We start from the raw sequence: 19622 nt of genomic DNA, 5'->3' as shown, positions 1-19622 counted from the left end.
GCCATCATCAGAGGAGACTCCTGGGGGAGACTGTAAGGAGGTGGTTGGGAATTTCTATTTTTTGCTTTTGCTCGCTCTGTGTATATTTGCCTGAGGAATGAAAGTTTATCTTAAATTTCCCAGGTTTTTTTTTCTTGCTACTGCCAGTGATTTTTAGTGGCTGCAGCTCTTCTAGTTCCAGAAGCTGAGTGAAGAAGGACACCTGGGCAGGCCCAGATGCCACCACCAGGAGCACATTTGATATATTAAGCACAGAGCCAGCCTTTCTCCTCTGCTAAGTGCTCAGTAGTCTGGGTGCATTTTAGTAGTGCCCAAATACTCCTTTCCTAATGATACGTTCTTAAATTTCTAAATCTTTTACACTTTGGAGTTCAGTTTGAGTTGAATTATGGTGGGTCTTTTAAGTACCTGTTGTTCTGACTTCATTGTGATGTTGATGGACTGATTTGTGATTTCCATAGATTGTATGCAGTTTTTTTAAAAAAATTATTTATTAAGGTATTATTGATATACACTCTTATGAAGGTTTCACATGAAGAAAACAGCGTGGTTACTACATTTACCAATATTATCAAGTCCCCACGCCTACCCCAATGCAGTCACTGTCCATCAGTGCAACAAGATGCCACAGATTCACTGTTTGCCTTCTCTGTGCTACACTCTTTTCCCCATGACCCCACACACCATGTGTACTAAACATATCCCTCAATCCCCATATCCCTCCCTCCCAACCCACCCTCCCACACCTTTCCCCTTTGGTAACCACTAGTCCCTCCTTGCAGTCTGTGAGTCTGCTGCTATTTTGTTCCTTCAGTTTTGCTTCATTGTTATACTCCACAAATGAGGGAAATCATTTGGCACTTGTTTTTCTCTGCCTGGCTTATTTCACAGAGCATGATATCCTCCAGCTCCATCCATGTTGTTGCAAATGGTAGGATTTGTTTCTTTCTTATGGCTCAGTAGTATTCCATTGTGTATATGTACCACCTCTTCTTTATCCATTCATCTACTGATGGACACTTAGGTTGCTTCCATGTCTTGGCTATTGTAAATAGTGCTGCAATAAACATAGGGGTGCATATGTCTTTCTGAGTCTGAGAAGTTATATTCTTTGGGTAAATGCACTTTTCTACCAGTTGTCTGGAAGGAAGAGTGGCCCCAGAGAGAGAAGACACTATAACTGCAGGATAAGTCCGAGGCCTGAGCATAGACAGGCATGGCCAACTGGAGGAGGGCTTAGGTGTTTTTCTTTTTTTTCTGTGCATCTGTTTATGAGAAGACAGTGGCACATTAGCTACCTTTGTTCTCATCCAGTGGTTCAGAGTTGAGTTGTGGGGATCAATGGCAGATAGCCCCAAGATGTGCCCTCATGACATGCAGATTATGTCAGAGCTGTAAACAATCAAGGCCCAAAAGACTCAGAAAGACACATGGACCTCCACCACCAACCGCATCAAGAGCATTTAGATGGAGGAACTGCTCCAGGAGGAGAGCTCTCACTGTGGACGACTGCAGTGTGAATGAGGGGTGGCAGACAGGGAGTGCTGGGCTAAGTCTGTTAAAATTCCTCTCTGTGTCCCATTATTTCTGCATGTTTACCAAGTATTTATTGTTTCATATTCCTGTGAGCTGCTTCCCTTTTCCTTTGAAGTCCCAGAACCCTTCTCCTTAGTTCAGGATGACATTTATACCTTATTTTCTCTATCTTTGGAATCTCATGTCCGTGGACTCCTGGTATGTACATAATTAAACTTTTTTCTTCTCTTGTTGATTGGTCTCAGGTCAATTTGATTCTTAGGCCAGCTATAAGAACCTTGAGGGGTAGAGGAAGTTTCTTTCTCCACAGTAGCCTCATATGAGAAAAAGCCTCTTTTGTGTTAGGAGACCTAGGTTCAACCCTAGCTTCACCATTTAGGAGGCCATAGTATGTTATTTAACTTCGTGGAACCTCAGGTTCCTCATCTGTAAAATGGGAGTAATACTAATTACTTTATCAGTTAAATGAGATACAACTCAGCAGCTACCAATAGCATGTGAATTTTTTTGCTTTTTGTTTGCTTTTTGTTTAACTTTGCTTTCTGAAAACATAATCTAGGCCAAAATTTGATTATAATATACTGATAACCAAATTGAGAAAGAATATAGGATAACTCCATTTTTATTTTATATATAAAATATATCAATGTGATGAAATTTTATATATAAAATACATCAACCTTATTTATATCAACCTTAAGAAATTTTGACACTAATGAAAACAGAAATTTTATCTGTCCGAATTTCCTCTGTGTTAAAAGTTCTGTTTGCAAAGTCTCTTTATATGTGTCTCCTCCTGATCCTCCACCTGACCCTCACATCCAGTTTCCTAGGAGAAGCAATACTTTAACCAATCTGTATAAATTAGTTTCAGACAAACTTAAAACAAGTCCTCCTGACAGTGGTATCACTTTCATAGCAGAAATGAAAGCATATTGCTATAGTTATGCTAAGTTTTTTTCAAATAAATTACTCTTGCTGAGATCTAGTGTTGCAAACATTCCATTCCATCTCAGGAATGCAGTTCAAGCCCAGCAGCCATAGGTTCAGGGCAGTAAGTCACTTGTATGGGATGCAGATGTGATAGTTCTTAGGATGGTGAAACAGTAACGAATAGCCCTATTTTTCTTTTTTTTACAAAAGATTGCAACCTTGTAAATCATCAAAATACAATTTAGTTAAATTTATGGGTGTGATATTAGAAGGCCCAAATTCTTGCGTTATGGAAGGAAGACTGAAGTTTCTTTTTCTAGGTTACAGTGAAGATCCGGGGAGGAATCACTGTTATATAAACTCTAAGAACTGCAGAACAATAGAGTTGCATATAAGTTAAAAGTCTCCTGTTAAGATTACAACTGCAAATCTGGGAAGGCAACTAACTCCCTGGAGGCTGACATCTGGGTCAGCCAGTTCTTCCTCCGTTGTTGGAACAGATGGCTCTTGCTTCTGCCGGGCAGCAGGGGAGGACGTTGGCTTGCTTTTGGAGCATATGTATGAAAGGCAGCCCCCCTTTAGCTCGACACTCACACTTAACCGTGGTGAGGTGAGAGCTCACAATGGGAAGACACACGGGAATCTGCGGAGGACGGGTGACGTCACGGCGCCATGGCGCCCTCATTGCCAGGCATGGGAGCAGGGAGCAGAACTGTGGCTGGAACCAGTCACGTTCCTCATGTATTTCTCTGTCTCCCCGCCTGACTTTCTCTCTTTTTACCTGAAAGCACGTATTTTAGCTCTAAAAAGTTGAATGCGCATATAATAGGACTCCTCTGAATATGCACTGAACTTCTGTCATTATTTTTAAAATCCTGTTTTCAGATTCAGGATTTATTAATGTTTCTGGTTGACTTCCCCTGTTATCCCTGGAGCTCAGTCACAGAGGCTGGTAGAGGATGATGCAGTCTGCAGAACGGCTGATGCATAGTCCCGGTTCTCTGAGACATTGATCCATTGGTGTCTGCTCAACTCCACAGGAGACCACAGAGTTTTCTCAGGTTTCTGTCTTGTTTAAACATGTTCAGCCTTTTCTTCTGTTACAGTGAAATAAAATAATTTACTTAAGACCGTCAACTACAGTCAGGCAAAAAAAAAGATCATTTGAGTTTCATTAAAGCAGAGACAACCCCTATTGTAAAGACTTTTTTAAATAGCACCCAGTAAGAGGAATTGTATCTTTGGTTCAGAAACTGGACATTTGATGCACTGAAGTTGAACTTGTGAACTCTATAAAGTCTTGCAATAGCCTGGAGCAGTGAAAAAGAGCACAGGATGGGATGTGCAGCCAGTCGAGTATGATCTATTTGCCAGGCTTTGAGTAATGAGAGCTGATAGTTACTATAAACCAGATCCTGTTATAAGAGCTCTTCATATATTAGCTCATCTTTAATCTTCCCCCAAATCCTACGAGGTAAGGTGAAAGGTGATAATCTTTATCTCCATTTTAAAGTATTAGAAACAAAGGCACAGAGTAAACAACTTGCTTCAGGCCACCCAGCTAGGACAAAGCAGAACTGGGATTTGAATCTAGGCGAGCCGGCTCAGTGCCTTCATATTTTAACTGGCGCCTCTCTTTTTTTTCTGCTCCATCTCATCTAATCCTCATATTCTGCAGTGTAGCCACCATTATCCAGAGTTCACATGTGCAGTTATAAACGGAGCTCAAAGTCACTGGATTATAAGGGGAAAAGTGAGGGCTTAGGGCCAGGTTTATGCAAAAAGCAGTAATTGTCAGAATACTGTTTCAGAGAGAGACCTGAATTTAAGCTTGGTTCTGCCTTATACAAATTCTGTGACCTTGGTGTCTATCAGTCACTCAGCCTTCTGAAGGCTTGGTTTTCTTATCCACAAGTGGAGATGATGATGCAGCTCTGCCCACCTCATGGATTCGAGAATAGGAGCAGATGAAATAATGTAGTAGGTGAAAGTTGGTTTCTCTCCAGTGTCCTCAGCAGTGAGTAAAGGAGCCTGTCTGGGTCATTTTCCTCTTTGATCTGACACAAAACAGTGAGCCATAACCTGGGATTCTAAGGAGTGGGATTTGTGAGAGAGAACCCGGCCCCAACAAAGGGAAGCCGTGGTGGTAGGCTGGTGTGTGGGGTGACGGGGAGGCAGGCTGGCTCCAGGTACTCGAAAAGGGCAATTAAATGAGCACTTAGCCTCGTTTGCTCTCACTAGCTCCTGGGACCATGCTTCTACTAAATTTCTATTTCAGGTCCTTATTGTGGTGTAATTATTCTGTGGGTTGGCTGGGTGGTCGTCTGCTGGTTTGCCTGTTCAGCCTCCTGTGGCTGCATTGAGCTTGAGAGCTGGCTGGGCGCTGGGCATGGCTGGGACAGGTGAGATGGCTGGGTGTCTTTCTCTACGTAGTCTTCCATCCTCAATGAGGCTCGACTGAGCCATAGTGGGAGCAGCATTTCAGGAGAATGAGCCCCAAACTCATAAGCTCCCCAAACTCATAAAATCTCTATGTCTGTCATGTTTGCTGATGTTTTATTGGCTAAAGAAATTCATGTAACCCGGCTGAGAGTCAATGCAGGGAAACTCAACAAAGGCCTGGATGCTGGGAGGTCTAATTCACTGGGGGAGATGAATTTAACAAGGTTTGACAGTCTGATGTCTGTTCTTTCCCATATGCAAATATGCTCATCCTTCCTAAGGCCCTCAGGATCTCACCTGATCATGACATCACGGGAGAAGTATACAAATTTATGATCAGAATCAGGTCTGGATGTGGATGAGGCCCTTGGGCAGAGCTCCTCTTGATCTTGAGATCTGTCAACTAAAAAGATAAGTCACCTGAACCCTACATCCAATACACAATGCTGAGAAGAGGACAGAGTCAATATAACCACAGCAGAAATCTCATTCAAAAAGGAGAGAGAGGTAGGATATGAGGGTGATCTGGCTGTGACGTTTGTTACCCCATTGATTGCCAGGGTTGATTCAGCTGATCTGGCTGGCTAGGCGGTATCCCCTTCTCTCACCACTCCATGTGATCCCTCCTGCGTGCTCATGCTTGGGGAAAGAGGACTGTCTTCCCCCATGGCACAGGATCATTCTTCTGTCAAGGGCATACGAGTAGCTGGGCTCACTGGCTGGCTTCTCCAAAGAAGCCATCAAGGTCCATCTGTGGGAGAACACAGGGTCAAGTTTCTAGGACTCTAAGTACATCCAAATGAGGTGCTGTATGTGTCAGTCTGTCCCTCATTAGAAAAACAAAGCAAAATAAGAAAACAGAAGAGGGATAGCAGGGGGCTCATAGCTGTCATTGGTCCCTTATAGTTCTGAATTCCAGCCAAGCACACAGCAGTGGAGCACCTTACTGTTTGTGAGAAGCAGCTTTCTCAGCGTGCTTCCTGCTTGTAGGACACTGGGGGGCCAGAGCCTTTTTTTAAATTTTAGACTGTCTCAGCCCCCTTTCAGCCTAAGCTGGTACAAAGCTTTTACATCTGGCCACTCAGTGGGAATTCTATGAAACTGACTGGGTTTACCTCATGCTCCGAAAGTCACACCAATGATTCTTTTTGAGACAGACCTCTCTCTATTTCAGGCTTGACTATTATGGTGCTGTGGGCTTAGACTTTAAGATTTTTAGAAACTTCTTATTCTAGTTGAAAGTGTCTACCTAGGCACTCTGCTAACCCAAAAGGTCTTACATATAAACTCTTGATTTGATCTCAACCTTGAGGTGATTTCTTACTTTTTGAATCTTTTAATGACTAAAGATAGTGAAAATGTGAGTTTCATTTTCCAACCCAGTACATCCTGGTTCTTCTATATTTCCCTGAAATTCTGCTTGCAAACTGAACAGTTCTCTCTGTAGTAATCTCTGCTCCTTCTGTAAGAGAGCTAGTTGGTACTTTCAACATTCTGCCTGGAAATCTCCTTAGTAAGACACACACATCCGTCTTTTATCTTAATTAATATAGACAATAACTTGCCAAGTGATTTTACTACAAACCAGAGTCACTATCTTTCCAGCCTCCAAGGGCAGTTTCCTCAGAGTGGTAAACAGAATAATGCCCCCCATGCCCCCCGCCACCTTAAGATGTCCATGTCCTAATCCTCAAAAACTGTGAATATGTTACCTTATATAACAAAAAAGACTTTGCAGCTGTGATTAAGTTAAGGATTTTGAGATGGGGAAATTATCCTGGATTACTTCATGGGCCCAATGTAATTACAAGTATCCTTTTAAGGGAAAAAGAAGAGGGAGGTAGGAAAAGCAAAGGGAAAGAGATATGATCATGGAAGGAGAGGAGATAGAGAGAGATCTGAAGGTGATACCCTGATGAATTTGAAAATGGGCAAAGGGCCCACAAGTCAAGGAATGCAGGCAGTCTCTTGAGGATGCAAAAAGCAAGAAAATGTCTTTCCTAGAACTCCTAGATGGAATGCAGCTCTGCAAACACTTTAATTTTAGGTCTGCAAGACCCATCTTGGACTTGTAACATTTAGAATTGTAAGATCATTAATCTGTATTTAAGATACCAAGGTGATTGGTTACAGTAGATGATTGGGTCCATCCTGTTGAATAAATTCAAATAGACAGAAGGCTCAGTTGAGAGATTTCCAGGAACACCTGGACTCAGAGAAACAAAGGTAGCATTGTCCTGGTTTTTTCTTTTCTTTTCTTTTTTTTTTTTTTGAGTCCAAGCAGCCTGTTGTTTCTGAGTTGTAAGAATGGGCAGTTGGCATAGAGAATGGTTTTGTATTCTACTAAAGCTTCTGTGAACTATTGACCTTTAGATGGATATTCTCAGCATTTACTACATATCTTGGTCCCTAATGTTATCTTCTTTTCCATGAAATAAATAGCTAAAAGATTCAGAAAAGGTATTGTTTGTTCATGTAGGATGGCAGAGAATGTATTTAGATCCATGTAAGTTAGCTTAACTAAAATTTCTATTATCTTAACCATGAAATTTTAATAAATCAATGAATAAATGAGGTTGGTGTGATAAAGTCATAACCTGCAAATCTTTTATCTGTCAGTTTCATGCTTGGGTGATTATTAATGATGGCTATTTAATGCATTCCTGGGGAAAGCTACTAATTCATGGCCCGAAGCAACAGCTCTTCCTTAGGATCTAATTCTGAGGTTTGTGGAATATGAGCCAATCAACACAGTTGAACGCAAAGTGTTTATGGGGCCTGGACATCAAGTATGTGTTTGCAGGCATACTTTGATCACTAACCAGAACAACTCAGCAAAGAGTCACAACTATTCTGCAAACCTTCAAGGTTTGATAAATGGACCTGTGAGAATTTGTAATAAGCTGCTCAAGAGTTCCTAATTTAATTTCTTGATTTAACTACTGTGAGAGTTCAGGGTGTCAATGTGTCTTGGGAATATAAAATGAAAATGAGAATTATAAGTAGAATTTCAGTCTTTTCTTAGAAGAAAATGCCTATCAGTCATAAGTCTAAGATTAGTCTTTGATTAAATAGTAAAGAAATATTTCTTGAATGTTTCCAAGAGTGTGTGCGTGCACACTCTACACTTGCAATACTTGGTCAGTGGAGGTGAATTACTGGGCTGTAAGCAAGGGCATGAAGCAGTGAGGTGCTGGTAAATGTTTCACAACTGGCTCGCACGGGGAAAGAAAGCCCTGATTAGTAGCATTTGACAGTTTCCATGATGTAGAAATTACTGTGACCAATTTGAAGCTACCTAACTGAATATCACTGAATATGGGCTTGGCAAGAGATGTGCCCTGTTGACTCATCTGCTGGCACAAGGTGGCATCATTGGTTATATCACTGCAAAGAGATTTCAGGGGCATAAGCCACAGATGTCAAGCAGTCATTCCCATTTGAAGCACATCTAAACATCTCAATTTGGACTTCAAAACATTGCAGATACAATGAAGGGGAGTAGTTTAAGGATTTTTATTGCTTTATTTTCTTTGTTTTTTTTCCAGATGAAAAGTACTTTAAAACTGCACTGATAACCTGAAGGACAATGCCACTCCTGTCCTCCTAGACATGCTTTATGTTAAAGACCATTGAGCCCAAATCCTGAAGGGTCTCAAGTGCAGAGATGCTTAACAAAGCAGACATACCATATGACAAATCCATCCAGGTGACTGGAACACTTGGGGGATATATATATATTTTTTATTGAACTGTGATTCTAGTTTTAATTTTTCAGACATGTGTGAGAGATTAAAGGCCTTTTTTACAAGGATTCATTTAAATCAATTATGAATAAGTTGACATCCCTGGGAAGCCTTTGAATATTTTATTATGTGTACTGATAACGTCTCTAATTAGAGATAGTTACACTCACCCACTGCAACTCCCTTTCCCCAGAGCAGCTTCCAATCCCACTGATTTTAAAATGCTGTATTTAAAAATCACTCTAAAATATTCAAAACAGAGTGGGAATAAGAGAACCATATGATATGATCTCATTGTTCTGAAACCCTTTGGGGAGATGCTGGAAGTGTCGGTCCTGACCTAGATTTATTATAGTTTGGGGTGAAGTTCATCTACTTCTGTGACTCTCTGGCTGTGCTTAGTAGGACAGAATCACCTAATCTGTGAGGAAAGCATGTGCTCTGTGTTCCCCACAAAACTGTTCAGGCATAATTTGAGGAGGGTGGTAGTATCCGAGCCTCTGAGGATGTCTAGAATGACACAGTTCCTGCAAGTTTATTGGAATGAATATGTGGTGCTGTGCTTTCCTTTACCCAAGCAAAGCCCAGGCCTGCATCATCTCTCACAATCCAGGCACTGAGACTGGGGACTGCGGCGGGAGGATGGTTAAGCCACATGCCCTCCAGGATGTTTAGAACATGCGTAATAGTGTGTGCTCAAGATGCTCTTCTCGGTTGTTTATTATAGCGAAAACTTTGGGAACTAAAACAATTAAATTATGGCTTAGTAATACAATGGTATTCTGTACAATCCCTTAAAATATTAATGTAGATGTGTATTCATGTATTAGGGTTCATATATATGCGTATATATATATATATATACACACATATGGAGAGAGAGAGAGAGAGAGAGAGAGAGAGGTTTATTAAAAGGAATTGGTTTATATTATTATGGAGGCTTAAAGTCCCATGATCTGCTGTCTGCAAGCTGGAGGCTCAGGAAAGCCAGGGGTGTAGTTCTAGTCCAAGTCTGACACCTGTTCTGTTCAGGTCCTCAATGGATTGGAGATTGGATGATGCCCACCCACTGTGGGGAAAGCATCAATCTACTTTACTCAGTCTTCTGATTCAAATGCTGATCTCATTTGGATATGCTCTCCCAGACATACCCAGAGATAATTTTTAGCCAAATATCTGGGCCCCTGTAGCCTAGTCAAATAGATAATTAACCATCACAGCTTATTAGCCCCAAATGAATGAATGATGTATACAATTAGGTAAAAGTCTTTTATAGTAAATCTCGTTTATGAAAAAGATCTGTATATACATACATACATATATAAAGTGACAGAAGTGCAGTAGAGCAGGGGCATGGGACAAGCATCATGATTAATTCTTCCTGCCTATGATGAAAAATGCCAAGATATGAGCAGTGTGGTAAGAACTGGAGGGAGTCCATCTTAGGGCTAAGATTCCATTTAAAAAACCAGGGAGTTAGCAGGTAAAATTTCTAATTTATTTTATGGTAAATAGCCAATAACCTACCCTATCTTAAGGCAGGGCAAATAGTCCTAAATGGTAGGTCCCCACTGCTTAAGGGTAACCACTGTCTTGGAGAAGAACAGGGTCAAGAAATTCCTTGTGTTAAGTTTATTTGACAGAATATCTAGAGGGCTGACTATGGATAATGCCATAATGTATCTCACTGGAGACAGACATCATGAGACCACCTGTCAACCTATGCCCGCACCCCTACCCCAACCCCTTTTCCCTTTTCTTGAAAGCCTTTAAAGACAAGAATCCTAAGCCTTTAAGCGTGCCTTCTTTCTGAGGTTGCCCACACTCCTCTTTTCTCGTGTGTGCACTTTGCCTTAAATAAAGACTTACTGCTGTTCAACTTACTGTGTTTTGTTTCTTGGGAGGTTAATAAGAAACCCCATTTCTGAGTGGTAAGCATCTTTGTTACTTCGCTATTTCATTCAGTTTTCCAGACTTAAGCACAAGTCTTCACTCTCTCTGTTCCACTTCAGGCAAGTAGGGAAAGGCTACTAAATCTGTGATTTGGGCTTGCAAGTTCCTGTCGCCTGGGTGACCCGAACAGGACTGCAGCTGTATGATCATGCTCTTCAGTAACCTGCCCAAAAAATCTCCTTCCTTTGCCTTTGGGGAGTTCTCAGAACATAATCTCACTCCATCCAGTGCTCTGTGGCTCCCCCAGGGGGTTAGAGGTTTATTTCCCACACCCTGCAGATTTAAGCGAACACTGGACACCAGGTGACCCTGGCTTCAGAAGTTGGCAAGGGATCTGCCCCAGGCTGAGCAGGAGTTCGGTGATCTTCCCTTCCCTGCCTCTGTGTTCCCTTGCTCTCTACTGCCTGTGTGGCTGCTGCCATTCACTGCTACTCTTGCTTTAATGAATTCCTTCCTTATTCACACTCGTCCAACCTGTTTGTGAATTCTTTCTCAATCGGAGTCAAGAACTCTCCCCCACCCAGGCTGAGGTGTCACCTGGTGCACAGGGAGACAGCCTCCCAGACACAGCTGCCTAACAACAGAAGGATTAAGAGATTTGGGGATGATACTATTTTTTCTATTTCATCTGTAAGATTTCTACACTGAAGAGACATCAGTAGTAATGATACAATAGTAAAAGGTTAAAAATTAAAACAGAAAGTTGTTATAAATACTCAGTTTAAGAGATGTTTATGAAGCACTGGCTGTGGCCCTTCTTCCCTGGATTTACTCCATCTTTCCCCCTATTCCTACATGTCTCCTTCCCCCTCTCACCCTCTGATTCCTCTCTTACCGGGAATGCAACGCGAACCCTATGTTGTAGTTTGAATGGTTCTGCCTCCTACACCTGAGAATTCGCATCAGAAGCATATTATGAGGATAAGGATCGGATACCAGAGTTTTCCCATGAAGATCAGGGAAGCTGGAAATATTTAAGAAATCCCAGCAGAGAAGAGGATCGCTGCTGGAATCCAGCGGTCGGCCTGCACGTGATGGACCGTCCTGGGGGGCGCGGTCACTGACTTAGACTCCCAGGTTCCGTTCTCAGGTTCTCTTGCTTCTTTTCTACCCCTTTCACGGCGGTGCTCCGGCCACGAGAGACTGCAGAGCCTGGAGAAATCCTCAAGTAGCTCATCAGGATGCAGCTGCCCTCTCAGCTCAATCCTACTTAATGTCTATGTCAGCATATCCCTTGCCTCCTCTAAGTCTCCGTCTGTGAGCTGTGTTTTTAGCTTTCCTAAATGGAAGCATGTCTCAAGAGGAGGATTAGCCAATTGGCTAAAGAACAAAGAATCAATTTAGTTTAAGAGTCCCTTTAATGGTGGTATTTTGCATCCACTGTAACTTCCAAGGCACTGTGTGCTTTTGTTTGAAATCCTCAGGGAGCCTAGAGTGGGCTTGTTTTCACCATTAGGCAGGGTGGGGTTGCAGCAGACCCCCTCCCTGCTTTCTGTTGGACAGAGAAGCTGAACCAGAAAAGGATGTAATGTTTAAACGATCTGAGATGCTATGGCAACTGCTTAGGGTGTTTCTTGGGTGTTTTATCTTTGATAATAAGAAAATTATCAAAACCTATAGGAAGAAGATAGCTAAAGAACTGATAGCCTTGCCTATACACTGACTAATTGATTACAAGAAATGATCTAACAAGGTCCCCTGGCACTTAAATATATCCCTATCAATACAGGGACTCACAACTGATGTTTTCAAGTAAAAAGTCTCTCATTGCATGGTTAGCCAAATAATTAGGCATGTATTTCATTTGAAGTAGAAAAATGAATTTTGGCAGCACTATCTAATAACTGAAGGCAGGGACAATGCCAAACTTTGAGATGCATAAAGAAGATATTGGTTAATTCTTTAATGTCATGACAAAAATTACCTCTCCCCAGGATTAAATGATGCATGCAATTCCAGCACTTCTATTTCTCTTGCTCGCCAAAAGTTTAAAATGTAAAGCAATACACATGCTGAAAAAGATGGAAAAATATATGCACTACAATCTTTCTGGGCAGCTGCTAAGTGCCAAACATGAGGTATAAGTTACTTCTTTTCTATACAATAATTGTGAAATGTAGACATGATTGTTATTCCCACTTATCAGATCCAAAATCTGAGACCGAGGAGTTTCCTATTCCTCTAGACTTCCAGCCAGGAAGCAGTTGAACCAACTTTTGAACTTTCTGGCTTTAAAGGTGGCTGGCATCTGATAAGCCGCAAGAATTTCCAGATATGTAAACAGATATGATCCATAGCCACATATATGGAGAGAGTTGTTATTTTAAAAATCCTAGGAGTGAGAGTGAAATTATCTAAAAAGCATTTGTTCAGGAGGCAAATGTGAGGTGAATGAAGTATGTAGGCTGAGGAAAGGAAGTGCCAGTGTAATAGAGTATATCCTGACCCCTGCCAAATGCTAAGGCATTCTACAACTTGTAGAGAATGGCCACGTTAGATGACCAACAGAAATGTCAGGGTGAGAACTAAGACAAGGAGGTTAATCATGAGTTCTTTAGAGACTGCACCCTGCCAGACTATTTCCTCAGCACCCAGCACAGAGCCTTCCTTGGCTACCCTTCCTTGTGTATCATATTTCCCAAATGAAGAAACAGAGTGCATCAGGATACAGATGTTGAGGACCTAGACTGAGGCTGAGATTACCAGGATGGAGAGTTTGGATCTTCCTGCCTTATGGAGTTCCCATACTTCCTGGTATCTGGCTTATTTAATTTAATCTAAAGAAAAAAATCAACCTAGGGAATTATAGCGTGGGGGGGGGGGTCTGTAACAGAGATTCACAGATAGGCTTGGTTGTGTTGGTAAGGAAAGGACTCGGCTCGGTGTTGCAGGGAAGTCAGATATAGTGAGACAAGAGACCAAAGTCAAGAAAGCAAAGTTAAGTTTTAATCCACTCCGCATAGAGTGGCAGAGCGGGCCTGCCTAAAATAAGACAGGAAGGCGTGGATGCTCATTCTGAGGCTTCTTTTATGCAGTTTTGGCAGCGCAGAGAGGTCCTTGATTGACAGCGGTCAGCTCTCCAGGCTTGTTCTGATTGGTGAAATGGGGCCAGGGGCTGTGCTTGTGCCTCTGATATTTCTTATCTGGGGGACCTTGGACATTTCCTGAGTCACTTTTGGACCCTGTGGCTTCATCTGATTAACTCTCTGAGTCATTTCTGGCTTTCTGGTTCTATTTGATCAATTCCCTGAGTCATCTTTGGGGGGCCCTTTCTCTTTTCTATCCCGTTCTTTTCTGTATTTCTGCCTAACAGTTGGAGGAAGGAAGGAAGGTCTATATAGGGGGGCATCTATTGTAGTGTTTATGCACAATACAATTTTTAGAGTGTACATACATTTAATAAGGAAAGAGAAGCCATAGCCTTCATCAGATTGTGAAGGAGGACTCTGGATTATAAAAAATAATACTAATGATAATAATAAGATGAAATAATGGGAAGATAAGGAAGTTTCAGAGACTGCTCTTTCCATTCTAATTCATTTCCTTCTCTCCATACTCAAAAATGCCAAAGGCATTCCTTTGTTTATGTTCTCCCCTTTGCTAAAATGCTGTCACCTAACATTTTGTTCAGCTAACTCCTCTGCATCCTTTGGAGCCCAGAAATTTCACCTTCCATCAAGCCTTTCCTGACTACTTTAGATCCCATTGATTTAATTTCTTTCTGTTCAGAATTCCTATAGGACTTATGGTGTTTCCTAAATGATTTGTCATTTAATTACATATTGCCTATATTTGTTGTTTCGTGAAGTCTACTTTTCAATGTTAATATATTACAGATCCTTCGAAGTATGGACCTCAGAGCATACACTCGGCTGAGTCTTTTCCCTTCAGTGTGTGCCCTTGGGCAAGTTATTGAATCTCTGTATCTCTTGGTTTTCTCCTCCATAAAATGGTGATAATAACAGGATCTGCAGCATTCAGTGGATGTAAGGATAAATGAGGTAGTGCATAAAAGGTGTTTAGCACAATCTCTGTAAACAATAAATTGATTTTAGTTATTACTGTGTGTTCATTATTTCTTTTTCTATTTCTAGCTTCTATTATCAAATTGCTTAAGCCTGTTTAGTCTAAGTTTCCTCATCTTTGAAGCAAGGTAAAAATATTTGCAAACAACTTTCTTGTAGGTTTCAAATGAGATAGTGAATCCAGACTTATTTTGGAACCCTAACCTCCCAACCATTCCGGTTGGGCTGTCAGCATCCTGCCCTAGATTTTCAAACTGAAACATTACTCTCATGTTGTGAGGGGTAAGGTCTGAGCCAAGAACTTCCAGGAGCAAAGTTACCAAGCTTTCTCTTTGGAGTTAGGAGAAAAGAAAGCCAATATGCAGAAAGAAGCCCATCTGGGAGGGATAGAGGTTGGGTAGGTGAGCCCCTGGGTCCCCTTAGCCCCTGCGATTGTTTACTTGAGTCCATGATTCCAATGCCCTCCACCCTCCTCCATTCTCTGCTTTTCCAAAACACCTAGCTGACACCTTTCTGGGTTTCTGGAGTAGCCCTTGACTAATATGAACTGGCAAAAGCAAAACTAGCTATTCAGTAAACAAAAGATGGCTGGACACAAGTGAATTTTTCTTGCTCCTTGTTTTTTTTTTTCCCAACCAAAAGGGAAATGGAAGAGATTGTAGAAATGTTAGCTAAAAGGTAGGTAGCACTCATCCCACAGTGGCTCCTTGCCACTGCCCAGTCAGAGCAAAGAGGGGACATACACCCTTCTCCCCATGAAATTTGAGGTGCACATATTCCCTTGGACTATGGAACACCCAGAAATTTGGAGAAGCTCTTCAATGCTGTGCAGGGTTTAGGCAAATGTCTCCAGTGAACTAATCCCTCAGGAGGGTGGTGGTCCTCTTTCAGAATCCGATAAAGACTATGGCTTCTCTTTCCTTATTAAATGCACATGCACTCTAAAAATTGTATTGTGCATAAACACTACAATAGATGTATTATGTATGTAGGTGGGACCTATATATCATGGTGTCTTGGTAGCTACACAGTGTGTGTGTGTGTGTGTGTGTGTGTGTGTGTGTGTGTGTGTGTGTGTGTATTAGGGAAGCACTGATTACAAGAGGTGGTGGCTCGTGGGACAACAGCCACGGTGACAAGGAGCAGTCCCAAGGCAGAGCAGAGCAGAGCAGAGCAGAGCATCAGTTATGGAGTAACTGCCAGTCATTTGCAGCAAGAAGTGTCAGAATCCATCCCTTCTACTTGGTTAAGAAACTGAAGTTTTGGGGGTTGGAGAAAACTGAAGCTCCATCAGTTACCTTAATAGGGGTCTTATTAAAACATATTTTGGTGGTGTGTGACCATAGATAGCTGGTTACATACATCTTTAGAATTTAGGGCTTAGATTGTCTTTCTAGCTGGGAAATAAATGTTATCTAACTGCCTGAGCTAATACGCTGAAGCTGTAGCCAAAGCTTTGCACACATATGTGCACATTCACACATGTATATAAGATGTATTATGTATGTAGATGGGACCTATATATCATGGTGTCTTGGTAGCTACAAAGATGTGTAAGACTTGGTCCCATACAGCTTTTTCCCTTTTCTATGCGGAAGATCATTTCATAAAGCTGAGGTTGCAGTCATCATGAGGAAGGCTGCATTTTATGTATTTTTTCAGCATGGAAACTTACCCTCTTTGACATAGGTTCCCAGGGTTTTCTAAGGAGAATTCATTTTTGAACAGCTGGTTTTTGAGTAAATGATTATAAAAGTAATGAATGTTCCTGTCACAAAATCTGAAAAAAGGCCAAAGGAGAAAATGAAAATCACCTGCACGGGGACCTTTTTGAGAGAAAAGGATCCCTTTGTTATTTCAATATAAACTGCTTTGCATTCAATTCAGTTGAAAAAGCCTTTTCTGTGTCCTGCAGACCTCAGTGCAGGGCGCTGAGGGGAATGCGTATTGGAATAACTCTCAGCCCTCTTCAAGGACCTGGTAATGGAGTAAAGGGCTCCAACGGCTCTCCTAATATGAGACCCTGCGCTGCCCCTATGACTGCTGTAATGAGGTTCCAGCCTAAGCACGTTTGTCGTATTTACCAAGTCGTCGAGAGATTTGGCGAAGAAAAGAAGCCTTTGGAACTCCAATAACGGGCTAAATAAAATGTGAAAACAGCTTTTATCCTTTGTTTTTAACATCAGGTTCCAAATGATGGAGTTTAGGAGCTAAGATAAGACTGCATTGCAGTAAACATCTAATGGCAAAGGTGCACTGACTTGCCTTTCCCTCTAAGTGACTTGGGGAGGAGGCCTTGCCAGAAAGATCTGATGCAGATTGGGGCAGACTATTAACCAGTGGGGTGTCTCCCACGTGTGGGCTGAAACCACCCTGACCAAATTGCCGGAGACAGGTTGTACAAGAGCTGTCAGCTGCTACTAGCTCTTGACTTGCCGCTGGTTTCTTCTCGTCATTTCTGATTATTCTCTTTGAGCACAAATGCTCCTGTACAGATGACTGCATTTATTCTTTGGGTAATGGATGCTTAGGAGGAACTGATATTTTCAGGGGACAATTTGGGGTAGAAAAAGAGGTGGTGGTGGGCAGCATAGATACTACAAATGAGTTTGGCAGTTATAAGTATGCACAAGGCAGCCATGTTTCCAAATGATTTCAGGAAACCAGGTAGCATCTGGACTTCCTGGAGGTAGTTTTACTGCCTCTTTAGCAGGATCTTTGCTTGGAGGTGACGGTGCTGTAGGTAAGACAGGTGCAGCTCAAATATCGCTGTTTGTACCCACCCTCATCCTCTGGTATGCTCTACATCAGAGCATATCAGAGAAGGGGAAAAAACACAACACAACACAACAAAACAAAGGGCATGCAATAATGAAAAAATGCACAAGCAAGAGACGATTAGCAAGGCACTGGAATGATGGGTTTGGGGTCAGTTCTGTGTTTTAAATTAAAATCTGCAAATAAATTCGTGGTAGGAAGAGCTGAGCAGCTCCTTGTGAATTGTTCACAGCTGCTCAGATGCTGATTATCTTTCTGTTCTGCAGGCATTTTGGGGAAAGAAGCAAGGGAATTAAATAAACCCCGCTGTTTAGAATACTTCCTTTCATACATGCCACCTTGTCTGCAGGGCATTATCACCCCACAGAGCTTGCTGGATGGAGGGGATTTAAGTATGTGCACCTTTTATCTGCAGTTTACTGTGGCTGTTTTATCACATGAAGTTTGCAGTCCAGGGGCTTCAGAAGACTAAAGGTATCTTTCTTTTTTAAGGATTCAGGATAATATGGTTCCATGGCTGCCCATGTTCATCTTGGTCACAGGAGTGAGGGTCATCTGCTCTTGGTGTTTTGTGGCCTCGGTTCTAAGGGGCTACTCCTGGAACTCTCATCTCTGCATTCATTCCAGAGTCAAATCCTACTGGTTTTTAAGGATTTCATGCCTCCCAGCTTCACTTGGGGTTATTGACTTTGGACTAAATTGTGGTAGTGATATTTTTCCATGGCCCCTGGACCTCTCCCCTTCATCCCACACATTTCCAATGTTGGCTCTTTCACAATAAACCCTTCTGCCCGAGTACATCCTGGTTTTTGATAGCGCACGGTGAGAAGCTGGCAATTGGGTCTGAGCAATGCTACAGGAGTCAGAACAGAAGAAATGGTTCTAGTCACTAGTACACTAATATCAACCTCTTTAAATTCAAAGCTATTTTTTTTACTCATCTTTAAAATGAGGTTTACTATCTCCATTATAGAGGTATTGTGAAGATAAAATATAGTAATGAATTACTTACAAGTCTATGAAGATAGAAGTCCACTGTGCAATTGAAATAATGTGTGATTCCTTATGTTCTGTTTTTTCTGTTTTGACTCAATTTGGTATTCGAATGAATGTGGATTTCTCTTAGAGTCAGTTCTACACTGCTAGGATTTTGGTTCTATAATCAGGTTTGAGCACAGCTGAAATGGAGGCAGTCGTTAACCACAAGATTCAATATAACTTCTGTGGATGTGCATTCCGGGGTACCCTCTGATTTTCTTCTATTATTTGAGCCTGGTAAAAAGAAAGTCATGGCCTAGGGTTCATTTTTTATAGAATGTACTTCAGACAACACAAAATCAATAGTTTACTTTGTTGAAGGCACCCAGGAAAGTAGAACATAAGGAATCATAGGGGTTTCCTATTGCTTTTTGAGGCCAATGGTAAACTGCATGGTATCTGCATAAAATACATGATTGAGTACAAGTGAAATTGTACTTCATTGTAGTTTATAACTGTCTGTTGATGGGTAACTCTGCATTTTGTAATACTTGAAATTTTGTGTATGTGTGGTTAAAGGACCAACCTTTCTGTTTCTCTTCTTCTGGTGGCTTAGCATGTATAAGGCAGCTGGAGCACGTGAGGGTGTGATTGATGAAGGGGGTGACAGACTATGTGAAGGTGGCTAGTTCCTTTCATACACTCAAGGGATCAAGAAAAAAATAACTTAATGCTAACCACTTGCTTAGAATGCCCTTCTCATAAAGGTGAGTGCTGGTAATACCAGTAATAGTAATAGTAGTAATAATAATCATTGACATTATCATAATAATTAATACATAATTATGGAGCACTTAGAATATCTCAGGCTTTGAGCTTATCACTTTCCATGCATTCTATCATTTGTACCTCAACTCATAACTTCCCTGTGAGTTAAGCATTATTACTGTCCCCATTTTACTGATAGGAAAGCTGGGTCTGAGAGAGACTAACTTGCCCAAGCTTGCCCAGTTAGTAAGGGGAAATGTTGTTTCAGTGCAGTGGCAGCTGCCCATCAAACCTCTTTTGCTTCTTGGGCACACAGCTGGGCTGTATTTCCCAGCTTCCTGTGCAGTTAGGTGTGGCCATGTGACTGAGGTCCAGCCAATAGGATGAGGGGAAAGTGATGTGTACAAGCCCTATCAGGACTGGGCTATACAACCTCCCATAATCTATCCTCCACGATCTTTTC

This window comes from Manis javanica, chromosome 5, assembly GCF_040802235.1.
Source record: "Manis javanica isolate MJ-LG chromosome 5, MJ_LKY, whole genome shotgun sequence".
NCBI lineage: Eukaryota > Metazoa > Chordata > Mammalia > Pholidota > Manidae > Manis > Manis javanica.
The sequence above is the reverse complement of the archived record's forward strand: the minus strand, read 5'-3'. Positions refer to the sequence as shown.